This window comes from Pieris brassicae, chromosome W (assembly GCF_905147105.1).
Source record: "Pieris brassicae chromosome W, ilPieBrab1.1, whole genome shotgun sequence".
NCBI lineage: Eukaryota > Metazoa > Arthropoda > Insecta > Lepidoptera > Pieridae > Pieris > Pieris brassicae.
The window spans coordinates 4321933-4334762 of NC_059679.1; the positions used below are offsets into that span (position 1 = coordinate 4321933).

Consider the following 12830-nt stretch of genomic DNA (forward strand, 5'->3'; position numbering starts at 1 on the left):
GGAGCACTCACCAACAATAGTCTGGTGAGCTGGTCTATCGTACCCCTTTGCTAGAGAAGCTTGGGGACGAGAGGAGCGATAGATTATTTGGCGATAGGAAGTTTTGGTAGGAGTTTGGGCTGTTTGAGGAGATCTTAGAGAGAGAATAGACAGGAGGGGTAAAAATTTCTTTTGTTATCTCAGCATATGAACGTCGGACAGGTGGAAACTGAATTGCTGCTTCAATGTATGAGATATTGTTCTGGGACATCAGCATTTTTATGGATTGCTGTCGAGTAAATTCTGGACAGCCCTTGTCAGAAGCAAAATGTTTACCTGAGCAATGTAGACATGTGGATGTTTCTAAGGTGACTTCGCACGTATCACCTGTATGGGGCTGAGCACACCTGTAACATCTGGGCTTAGATCGGCAGACCGATTTGATATGACCAAAACGGCAGCAGTTCAGGCACTGTATGGTTGGAATTTGTAGGTTTCGACAGGGAGGGAAGTGTGGTAAGGACAACAGATTGGGTAGGCACCCAGGTGGTGACACCCTCAGTAACTGATTTTCGGTTCAGTCGCCTTGACTTTAACACCTCACCACATCCAGGAGGAAGCTCTAATGAATCAACGAGTTCGTCCATTGACCAGTCCACCGGTACACCTTTGACCTTTGGATAATAGTTTTAAACTTGCACATAGCGAGCATCGGGTTAACCAGAAAGTTGTTGGCAGCTTCAGCAGAAGCAAACTCAACGGTAATTTTATTACGGCCTACATGTTTTACACCACCGTGTATGACGGAACTAATTTTGTGCTTATGCATTAACTGACCGAATGTCGACCGAGAAGATGGGTCCTCTACTTCCCGGGAAACTTGGACAATGAATGGACCTTTATCATCATTAGAGTACGATCGAGGGCCATCAGAAAAAGAGGGGTAGACATATAGGTGTTGAACAGACGGGTTCGCCTGAGTGGGATCCGTAATTGTTTTTTTAAAGGAAGGCATATTTCTCTCCTCACCTTGTCGTTTGCGAGACGTAGAAAAGGTTCCCGGGTCGGGAGGTTCGGGGTCAGAATCCATTTTACTGGAACTGCAGCGACTATATAAGTTTAAATTTTATACTTTACCAGCACCAATAGGGTTAGTTTTGTGAAGATAGAACAATAACAACTATTTTAGCTTTGGAAAATCACAGAAACACCGAAAAAAAAACTAAAATCTCACTGACACGTGCGTCAACCATCAAGAAAAAAACAAATTCATTGATAAACTTAAGAAAAAAACAGAAACTTGTCTCCGATAACCGTGTTTCTGTCAGTATGGACTAAAGTCCTTTGCCTTTCCCATTAGGGATAATTAATATCATCATCGTGTTTCTGTCACTGTCAGTGACGTTTCCATTCGCTGTGATTTTTATCCGTGTTTGTTTATTTTGATTATCATAACCATCATTTTAAAAGATTTTATAATGCCAAATAATAAAAGAGAAAGCTGAATTAATGTGAACGTCGAGTAAAACTGAAACACTTGCTTTTGTTGAATTTTAATTCGTTTCTTGTGTTCGATTACAGTAGCTTTTTTAGAAATATATTACGACCCTATCTATTCATAATGGGGAAGAAAACGCAAAGATGAATGTAGGTGGCGCTGCATTCGTTTGACCCATAACAATAAAACTATTGCTTGTTTTTCTGAGAAAATTACTGGTAACTAGTCGTATTTTGGTTTTGTGAGAACAATGTATTCACTGTGGAATGTTTCACAGCTCAAAGCTGAACTTAAGATACGAGGAGCTACTTTAAAAGGCCGAAAAGCAGATTTGGTCAAGAGGTATTTATTTCGTATTTTCCTGTTATTTTAACGGAGATTATTGCCCTATTTCAACAAAAACTTCAATAACTTCATTTGTTATGCCAAATAAATCCTTTTTGTTGTGTACAAATACTGCTGTTTAGCAAAAAAAATTATATTTTGTGAACTTTCCGAACATAACCTCTAATTTAATCAATTTTGTTATATGCTAGAGTCATTTGATCGTAATCTGAACTTTGGAATACGACAACAGCATGAAACTGATGATCCAAAAATTGATTTGCCACCATCAGAGTGTTACCATGATGTTAATAGGAGCACAGTGCTTCCTAACCTAACCAAGCAACATATTCATATGTTTTATAATGAGTTTGGAAAGATGCCTGATGATGGTCTCTTACTGTACTATGTACTGTAATCGAGATATTTGATAGTCATAAGAGCTGCATCTGTCAATGAACACACCTTTGTAAAAGGTATATGCAAAGCATCAATGAAACGGTTGCAGTATGAAGTAAACATAAAAGTTCATACAAGTGGCCATATTGATGAGTGCTCATGTGAATGTGCGGCAGGCAGTGGAATCACTGCCCACTGTAAACATGTAGCCACTGTGTTATATGGTATAGAGCATATGGTATGTGAAAAGATTATTATTAAACACCCAAGTTCCAACAGAAAAGTTACAAAAATTCCATGTTCCCAAAAAGGTATTTACATCTACTCCATTACAAACCTCAAAACTTCCATCTAAGAGAAATATTGATAATATTATATTTTCACCTTGTTCAATGAACATTAATACTGAAGAATATAATAAAAGATTCAGGAGTTTGGTTACAAACTATCCTTCATCAAGCATGCCTCTGAAACAACTTTATGAAACTGCAAATCCTCATGCAATTGATTGGGATCATTCCTACAGCAAAGAAGGTACAGAGGAGAAGTTGCTGCATATGTTTAACCTCCTATCAATAAGTCCAGCACAAGTTGCCTAACCTAACCAAGAAAGCTACGCTTGTCAGTTTTTGAGTCAGCAGAAGTTTACCTCAAGATCTACAAATCATGGAATAATTAATGAAAAAGTGGCCCTTCAACAATATATGGAGGAAACAAATTTACAGGTCTTCGAATGTGGCTTGTTCATTTCAAGTGAACGTCCATATTTAGGTGCATCACCTGATGGCATCCTTGGTGATGAGACCATAATAGAAGTCAAGTGTCCATATAGCAGCAGATTGCAGAAAATCACTAGTGTAACTGTGCCATATTTAGTATGCCATGATGGAGATTTAAAATTGAAAAAGGGTCTCCATGCTACTATCAAATTCAAGGGCAGATGTACTGCCCTGGCATTAAAGTGGGTAGTGCAAATTAAAGTGGGTAGTGCAATGTGCATTGGTGTGTCTTGTGATTTGTACTTAAATAAAATAGTATTTGGGTTTGAACTTTGTTACTTACAGTTCCATTGATGAATTAATGTTCCACTACACATTAATCGCAATTTTTCCTTAATAATATCCCTTATTTAACTAAAATTAACTTAAAGTTCGATAATCACTTCTTCAAGTACCTTCATTTGAACTATTAATTTTTCACTTGCACCTTATTATGGAGGATCTTAAAAAGTCTTTAAGGGATGTATCCGAAATGGTGTCTACCAGAATGGAGGAGTTCCAGCAGCGCCTTATTGCAGCTCAGAATAGGTCCCCATTGCTGGAACAAACTCCACTTGCTAGGGAGTTTGAAACATTTAAAAGTTCTGTTCTATTCTGCCTAGAGAATCTCCAGTCTCGGATGACGATTCTGTTTAGAGTGCAGGATGAGCAAGAGATGCGTAGTAGGCGAAAGTGTCTGTTGCTGCATGGAGTAAATCAAGCGAAGGATGAAAGCCCGGCCTCCATTGCAAATACGATATCCATCCTTTTAAAGTGTCCAAATGTCACGGAGCAGTGCCTTACCCGTTGCCATCGAGTAGGATTAAGATACAATGAAAAGCCTAGGCCTATATTATTAAAGTTTCGTGAACATGCCGATAAGTTAAGGATCTGGGCTGCCAAGACTAGCCTTAAAGGCACTGGTATAACCTTGTCTGAGTTCCTAACAAAAACAAGGCACTCACTATTTATGGAGGCGAGAAAGCGGTTTGGTATCTCAAAATGTGGGACCCAGGATGGACGTGTACAAGTGATTGGGGCTGATGGGAAACTTCGCCGCATCTCTTCGTTGAAGGAACTTGATTCAGTCCCGGGCAGCATCCCGTCATCGTCCGCAGCTGCGAAGCCCCTTGATGCAAAGCGAACAAGAGAGATGTTATAATCAACTTTGTTGTCAACTGGTTTGATGTCATTAATTTTAAGTGTTAAACAGTTCTTTTTTGTTTTCCTTTTGTTTTAAAAAATGATTATTTAGTATCTCATAACCTTAACTTTTGTTTACTTAGTGTTTTTAAAGCCCACTGACAGATTATAACAAATAACTAGCAAAAGTGATGTGACACTGACAAAGGTTGTGATTGTCAATTAATGATAGATTGTATCTATTTCCACAGTTCATAAAATTATTCTCTTATAATAAGCTTTTACAGTAATTTATCACTGCAAACGATATATAAATTCCCTTGTTAATTTTTTTTTTTTTTTGAAATAGTTACAATTAGTTTATTGAACCCCTTTAAGTTAATTTGTTATTGTTTTCTTAAAGTGTGTGACTATATTATCTGTTCACTAATATTAGCGATTGAGTGTGAACACAGGATCATTTTTGTACATAAATTAAAAATTTATATACTTAGTAAACTTATACATAAATATTATTGGCTAACACATGAATCACGATAGTGAAGCTCTTGAATTTGCATCGGTCTCTTCGTCGGATTTCGAATCATTCCATAGCGCTGAGATATCTCCCCCTCCCTTGTATAGTATCCTCACAGCTTTATTTAAAGACCAATCGCGACACTTGAATGTCATCCATATTAATGCTCAAAGCGTTCCTGCTCACCATTTGGACTTGTTGACAACATTTGTATCCAACGAAATTCACGCTATCCTTATATCAGAATCTTGGCTGTGTCCAACCCTGTCCTCCCTCAGCTATTCTATCCCCGGCTTCAACCTAATAAGAAATGATCGAGTTGGAATGCGTGGAGGTGGCGTCGCTATTTACCTACGATCGCACATCCCTTACACTATTATCAATATGTCTCCTCAACCACCACCACCTAATGAATGCGAGCATCTTCTGGTCGAGGTCATGCTCAGTAAGACTAAAATTCTCCTTGGAGTGTTTTACTCTCCTTCTCTTTTAGTCGACTATTTCGCAGGCTTTGATAATACTCTTGAAAAGTTTTCGCCTCTCTATAAAAACATAATAGTTATGGGTGATTTCAATACCTGCTTAATCAAAGACGACTGCCGATCGAAAAAGTTGCTCTCCATCACCGAATCTTATAATCTTCATAACCTGCCACTTAATGCCACACACAAAGTCCCAGGCTCCACTCCTTCCTTATTGGACCTTATATTTACCTCTTCTCCTGACCTAGTTACCAACCATGGCCAACTTCCTGCTGTTGCTTTTTCTCATCACGACCTCATTTATTTGTCTCTCAATCTTAAACCTCCTAAACTAAAACCCACCGTAGTCCTTAGGCGTAATTTTGCTGGGATCGACACCGAGCGTCTGCTTATAGATGCGGCCAGAATTGACTTTAGCACGATTTACGAGTGTCCCACCCTCAATGATAAAGTTGATTTACTAAATGCCTCCATCACTAATCTTTTTGATATACATGCTCCTTTGAGGCCCGTTAAACTCAAGCATTTACCTGCTCCTTGGCTCAACGATGAAATCAAATCTTTGATTAAACAAAAAAACCGTGCTAAGGCCAAGATGAGATCAGCCAAAACGGATAAGGAACATGTATTTTACAAAACCTTGCGCAACCGTTGCAACACGCGTTGTCGCGATGCGCAGAGACGACACATTCACGACTCAGTGTCTAATGGGGATCCCTCAAAAATATGGAAATTTTTAAAATCTCTGGGTATCGGTAAGCCACCGCGTACTGCCATGACTCCCGATATCGACGTAAACAGCCTAAACGCCCATTTTACCTCTCACTCCACTTCAAGTAATATCGATCTGGACTTAACACTTGAGTATATATCATATCTCCCTCGTCCTAGTTTTCCATCTTTCTCTTTCGATGAATTCTCTAGTCAGAAAGTTGAATCGAGTATTTCTTCTATTCATTCCAATGCTGTTGGTTCTGACCTGATTGGTCGTGCTATGATCATACCTATTCTCTCTCTTATACTTCCTGTAATTTTTCCATTTCTATAGGTGAATTTCCTTCTTGCTGGAAGGATGGACTTATCATCCCTATCCCCAAAAAGGTTAATCCTAGTACTTTTTCTGATTTTCGACCCATCTCGATTCTGCCATTTCTATCCAAGGTACTTGAACGCCTCATACATGAGCAATTAAATAATTTCCTAAACAAAAATTCCATACTGAATCCACTTCAGTCTGGGCTTCGACCTGGACATAGCACGACCACTGCTCTGGTCAGAGTAGCCGATGATATTCGCGAAGGCATGGACCACAAACAACTCACAATTCTCACACTGCTAGATTTCAGCAACGCTTTTAATACTATTAATTTTAAAATTCTAATGAGGTTGCTTAGATCTATTAATATTTCTTCTCATGCTGTTAACTGGTTCTCTAACTATCTTAATGGGCGCCGCCAGTGTATTAAGACAAGTGATTGCATATCTCAGTGGAGTTTGATTGAATCTGGCGTTCCGCAAGGTGGCGTACTTTCTCCTCTTCTTTTTGCTATATATATTAACTCCTTAACTTTCCGACTTTCAACTAATTTTCATTATTACGCTGACGATCTTCAAATCTACGTACAATCAAGTCTCGATGATCTCCCGCAAGCCATACAATCTACCAACAATGAGCTGGCAAAGATAGTTGACTGGAGTAAAAAATTTGGTCTTCTAATCAATCCCAAAAAGAGTAAGGTATTAATTATTGGCAGCCCCTATTTCACGACGAGAATTGATTGGGCCAGGATACCCCCTATCCATATCGATGGTGTAATTTTAAATTTTAGCCGTACAGTAAAAAATTTGGGGGTTTTATTTGATCAAAATTTATCCTGGGAGCAGCATGTTAAAGAAGTTAGCCGAAAATTATACGGTGCCTCCAGTATCCTTCGACGTCTTAGTAATTTTCTTCCCTTTAGTACCAAAACCTCACTGGCGCAATCTCTCCTCCTGCCTTTACTGGACTACGCCGATTCCTGCTCCTCCGATCTTAACGAGGAATTGCTAAATAGACTGGATCGTCTCCAAAATTTCTGTATCAGATTTATATTCGGTCTAAGAAAGTACGATCATATCTCTGCGTTCCGTAAGCGGCTAGGCTGATTGCCAATTCGTCAGCGACGCGATGCTCATGTTCTTCATCTCCTATATTCCATCCTGTTCAACCCTAAAACTCCTTCCTATCTCAAAAATGATTTAAATTTTTTGGGAGCCCATAACTATAGCTTACGCTCTTCCGAAAACTATACCCTTGAAATCCCATCTCATAACTCCTCCTTTCTTGGCGATTCCTTTAAGGTCTCCGCAGTTAGGCTATGGAATTCACTTCCCGTCCCTATTCGCTTAGCTCCTTCTTTATCTTCCTTTAAATTTCTTCTGTACAAACATTACCTGTCCACATCGTATCCCGAACTTTCTTACTAACTACTAACTGACGTGAGACTTATCTTAAATTATCGTGATTTATGTGTCTTTTTAATCTTTAATATATCTTTAATATTTTATTCCTGTTTAGTTTTGTTTTAATAACTGTGTATTACATGTATTTTGCACTACTTGCCTATCTTATTTAATACATTTATTTTTTTCTTTACTCACAGTGGTTGCCTGGAAGAGATCGCTCGTAAGCAATAAGGCCGCCAGTTGCCCTCCTTTTGATTTAATTATGTTAATTTTTATTTTTATTTTGTAGTGTAACGAAGTGTAAATAAATAAATAAATAAAATATTGTAACTTGATTGTTTTTACTTTTGTGGAAATGATAGTAATTTTTGTTGAAAGGGATCAGTCATTTATTGATGAAATGTTATTATCTCTTGATAATTTCTATGCCAAATATTTTAAATAAGTATATGTACAAGAATTATTTGGAGATAATAAAAAATACAGCATGATAATAGACATTTTTTTATTTAACAATTCCTGTACAACAAATTACATAGATTTATCCAAATAAAAATATCATAAACAACTGTAACAATAATTACTGAATCTGCACTTTTCAACAGTTTCTGGAAGTTTTTTCCACCCACTACACAGTTTGAAGTTAGCCTGTCTCCAAAACATTTAGATTAGCATGAATAAGACAGCATAGTATATTTTTACTTAACAATTCCTTCTTTAAAATTACATAGCATTACACAAATAAAAAATATTCTAGACAACAACGGAACATAGAAAGCATTTATATCTGATTTTAATATTTTGAAAGTTTTTGTTAATCCTATAAGGCGTTCTATGTGTATGCGGCGTTTTGCTAGTTGGTGATCATGCTTTAATTTTATGCCAGGCAGTTGAGTCAAACCTTTCAGAAATGTTGGAGTATAAATTGATACATTTTTATTTATAAATAAATCTTGAACATTGAAGCCTCGATCTGCCATAATTGCATCTTTTTCTTCACATAGGTCTAAAAGTGAACTTCGTTCTGTTATTTGACGATCACTAGTAGAACCTCCATATCCCTCAGAACAGAATGATATGAGGCCACCTGGTGTTATGCCTACTAAAAATTTTATTGTGTTATGATGCTTATAACTACTAAATGTGGCTTGTTGAGAAATACGATTTTTAGGTTTAGCAATAGGTATCGACAACTACTCTTGTAGATGAATGATGTTGTTTAAATAATTTAGGCATGTAGTAATCAACCAAGGCACGGCTTGGCCAGATATTTACTTTAGACCATAGCTCAAACATAAAATTTACCCATGTAATAAATATGTTACCAACTTCAGTTGTGCTAATGCCAAATATTTTTGAAAGCTCACAGTCTGGTTTGTTCCTTCTTAATTTAATTAATGTTAAACAGAACTGATCTTCAATAGAAACATTAACTACTTGGCTACCTCAAAATGATTATGGTAAATGATTTGCCATGGGTAGTAGTGTCGATAGTACCAAGAGAAACTTATGCATGTTTTCTAGTCCTGTATAAAATAGTTTTCTAGTCATGTAAAAAGTCTGAATATGTGAGGTGTTTGAGTTGAAATTGTTTGATTTGCTGAAACTGGTGAGCATTGAACAGTAGTTGTAGTTATTTATATTATTCTTTTCTAGAACTACGGCGAAAATATCGCTGCTCCCTTGCAATTGCAGTTGAGGAGGCTGTTTTGTTCCACACAAAAACCGTTGGAATTTCAGTCTTTTTTAAAAATCGATGAAGTGGAGGCAATCCTGAAAGTATAAATATCTTTAATACTTCTAAGGTTACACATAAAAACTCTCGATAGAGAGTAGTATCTTCCTTGCATAAACAAAAATGTATAAATAGGAGAACAAAGATACGAACCTGTAGCTGAACTTATGCTTTGAAAGTCTGCTTCTGTGAAATGATTTGAACACAACCTAGAATTTTTGGATGCTTTAAAATTGCGTATTTTGGTAGCCTTTTCCCAAAGTTTTTTGATTTGTATATCTTTGGGAAATGAATGGTTTCCATTGTTATTGCAACCTACCGCTACTCAACGCGGCATTATTTGATAAAAAGCCGCAAAAGGTTTTGTTTACAAGTTTTTTTTTTTCCTCTTGTTATGGCTTTTATTTATGTCAACTGGGCACAAGGTACTTCGCCAATGTCGTGTAGATGGAGAAGACACGAAGGAGATTGATCGGTAAAAATAATAATTAAGCTAATTTTGAATATGCATAAAAAAAAAGTTGAAATTAGATTGTTAGTTTTGAGACAGCACAGACAACACAAATATGAGTAAAAGCATTATTAAATACTGTTTACTATTTATGAATAATTTTTATACATTACACTTTAATTCTATTGCTTTCTATATATTTACATAAAAATCTACAATATGGACTAAACACAGACATTAACAAACATTTAACACTTAAAGGACGGGGGACTTTAGGGGGAAGAATGTCATAAAGAGGATAAGTTAGTTTGGGACAATTAAATAGTGTGTGAGATACAGTCCCTTCATCCAAGCCACACTCACATATAGATTGATCCCTAATCCGGAGCTTGGCTAGATGAACAGGGATGCAAGCATGTCCAAGACGCAGACGCGAGATTGTAGATGTAATCCAGCGATTTGCATTTCGATAATAACAAAACCAGGGTTGTCTTGGTATGTTTGGTTGGATGGAAGCATAAAACTTACCCTTAACCGATTTGGAGTCATTCCAAAATGTCTTCCACGTTCTGTCCAGATATATCTTTGCAAGAGAACAAAGATCCTGAGCTGAATTTTTAAAATGATCTAGAGAACCTGACTCAACAGCTGCTTTGGCACATGAATCAGCACTCTCGTTTCCTAGGAGACCTGAGTGGCTAGGAATCCAAACTAGTATGATAGACAATCCTTTTTGATTACAAGAGAGCAGAGTCTCCCTGATTTTTAGTATAATAAGAAAACGTGATTTGCTACGAAATGGGTTCTCTTTAATGGACATTAAACAACTTAAAGAGTCTGTCAAAATAGCTGTCTGTTGTATGTTATGGGAGTGTGCAAATGGGAGGATTGCTTCCAATAGAGCTGTGGCCTCTCCTGTGAACACTGAAGACTCGGGAGGACATTTAAATTTCAGGATAATTCTATACCGAGGAACCCAACAGGCAGCACCAACACAGCCATCTGGAGACAGCTTTGATGCGTCAGTGTAAATAAGAAGATGATTTGACCAATTTTGATTAATATAGCTTTGTAATTTGATGTTGGTATCTGGGGCTCCTTTGATCAGACCAAGGTCTGTGCAAAGGATGATGGGAGGTTTGTATACCAGGGCTTTATAAGGAGTAGAATATAGGGGATTTGTTGGAAAAGATATCATGGGGTTAGGGAGGCTGGTGTACTTTAGATAACTATCGAGCAGATAGGAAGAGGAGTTGCGGGTGCAAGGAGCATGTGATAGTCGGGTTAATCGATGCCAAAGAGGGTGGGATGATATCTGTAACATCTTGCTAACAAAGCGGTCACATAAATACTGCCGGCGGATGTGTAGAGGAGGATTTCATTGCACCTAGAATGATTCTTAGGCACCAGCAGGGCAGGGAATTTTGTTTAATTTTCCAGCAGCTGATTTGTTAAAGGGATCCAGAACAAACATACAGTAATCCATATGACTACGTACTAAGGCATTATACAATAACTTTAAAGAATAGGGGTGAGCACCCCACCAAACCCCCGCTACTGCTCTTAGTACGTTAATACCTTTTTCACATTTTTTTATTATGTGTTCAGAGTGGGAAATTCCGTTCAGCCGATTGTCTAAATAAATACCTAAAAATTTTACTTTATCTGTCAGGTTGATTGCTTGATTTTCAAATGAAATGAGAGGAGTAGGAATGTATCTCTTCCTTGTAAAAACTACCGCCTGAGATTTGCCAGCTGACAGGGACAAGCCGTGGTCAGACAACCACTGGCCTAGATAATGCAAAGCAGAATTGATACGACAGGATACTTCCCCTATACTGCCTGAGCTGTGATAGAGGACAATATCATCAGCATATTGTAAGATATTACAAAAACTGGTGACAGACAGTTCGAGGTCGTGGGTATAAATGCTATAGAGCAGAGGGCTGAGAACTGAGCCTTGAGGGGGACCTTTCCAGACTAGTCTGGGGGGAGGTATTCTGATGCTTTATCAGAATAGATCTGCAAAATAACAGATTACATATGAGATGAACCATCCTCGAAGGCACACTCAGCTTAAGCATTTTCTGCCTGAGCGCCGGAAGTAGGACATTGTCATATGCAGAAGCAATATCAAGAAACACACCCACAAGGTACTCTCCTTTTGTAAAGGCTAGGCGAATGTCTGTTGTCAGTATACTGAGGCTCTCTGTGGTACTCAAACCCCTCCGGAACCCAAATTGGGAGGAGGGGAGAATATTTCTACTTTCCATTAACCATTTCAGTCGGTTTTTAAGAAGGTGTTCTGTTACTTTAGCTAAAGTAGATGACAAAGCTATGGGTCGATATGAATTTGAATCTGAAGGGATTTTTCCAGGTTTGAGAATGGGAATGACTATTTGAGATGTCCAAGATGCCGGTATAATACCAGTTTCAAAACATTTGTTTATTATTTTAAGGTAGTAAAGTTTAGCTTTGTCATTTAGTCTAGCCAGGAAGGAATATGGAACGCCATCTTCCCCTGGAGTCGAATCTTTGAGACCATGAAGAGCGATTTGAAGCTCAGAGAAAGAAAAGGGAGCATCCATTTCATCGGAAGCTGGAGCTGGCATAGAACTCAGAAATGAGTCCACATAGGGAACGAAAGGTGGAGCCAATTTGTCTGCAAAGTTGTTAATCCAGTCAGAAGGGTTATTTGAAGAAGCATCAACATGGTTCAGGGAACGACGGAATCTCCTCACATTTGACCACACAATAGGAGTGTATGGAGTGGATGGAGAGCGAGGGCTAAGGGATTCACAAAATTGTATCCAACTAGATCTTTTTTTTTTTCGATACTAACCTTTTAATTTTAGCATCAAGCCTCTGATAATTATTAAAGTTCTCCTGAGACATACAGGCTGAGTAAGATTTCTCTGCAGCCGTTCTCTTACCAAACAAATCGCTGCATTCATCATCCCACCAGGGAGAGGAAAGCAGCAGATTTTTAGGAGAGTGCTTTTTGGGGATCTGATAATCGGCCGAAGATTTGAGAGAATTTAAAAATAGATCATAGCAAGACAAGACATTTTCTTCACGTTCCAAATCCGGCAGAAAGTC

The 12830-nt window shown here is 37.9% G+C and overlaps 1 pseudogene; it reads left to right on the top strand.

Moving 5' to 3' along the window:
- The first annotated feature begins 2801 nt into the window (after positions 1-2801).
- On the top strand, positions 2802-8016 carry LOC123718355 (annotated as a pseudogene).
- Positions 8017-12830: the final 4814 nt, after the last annotated feature.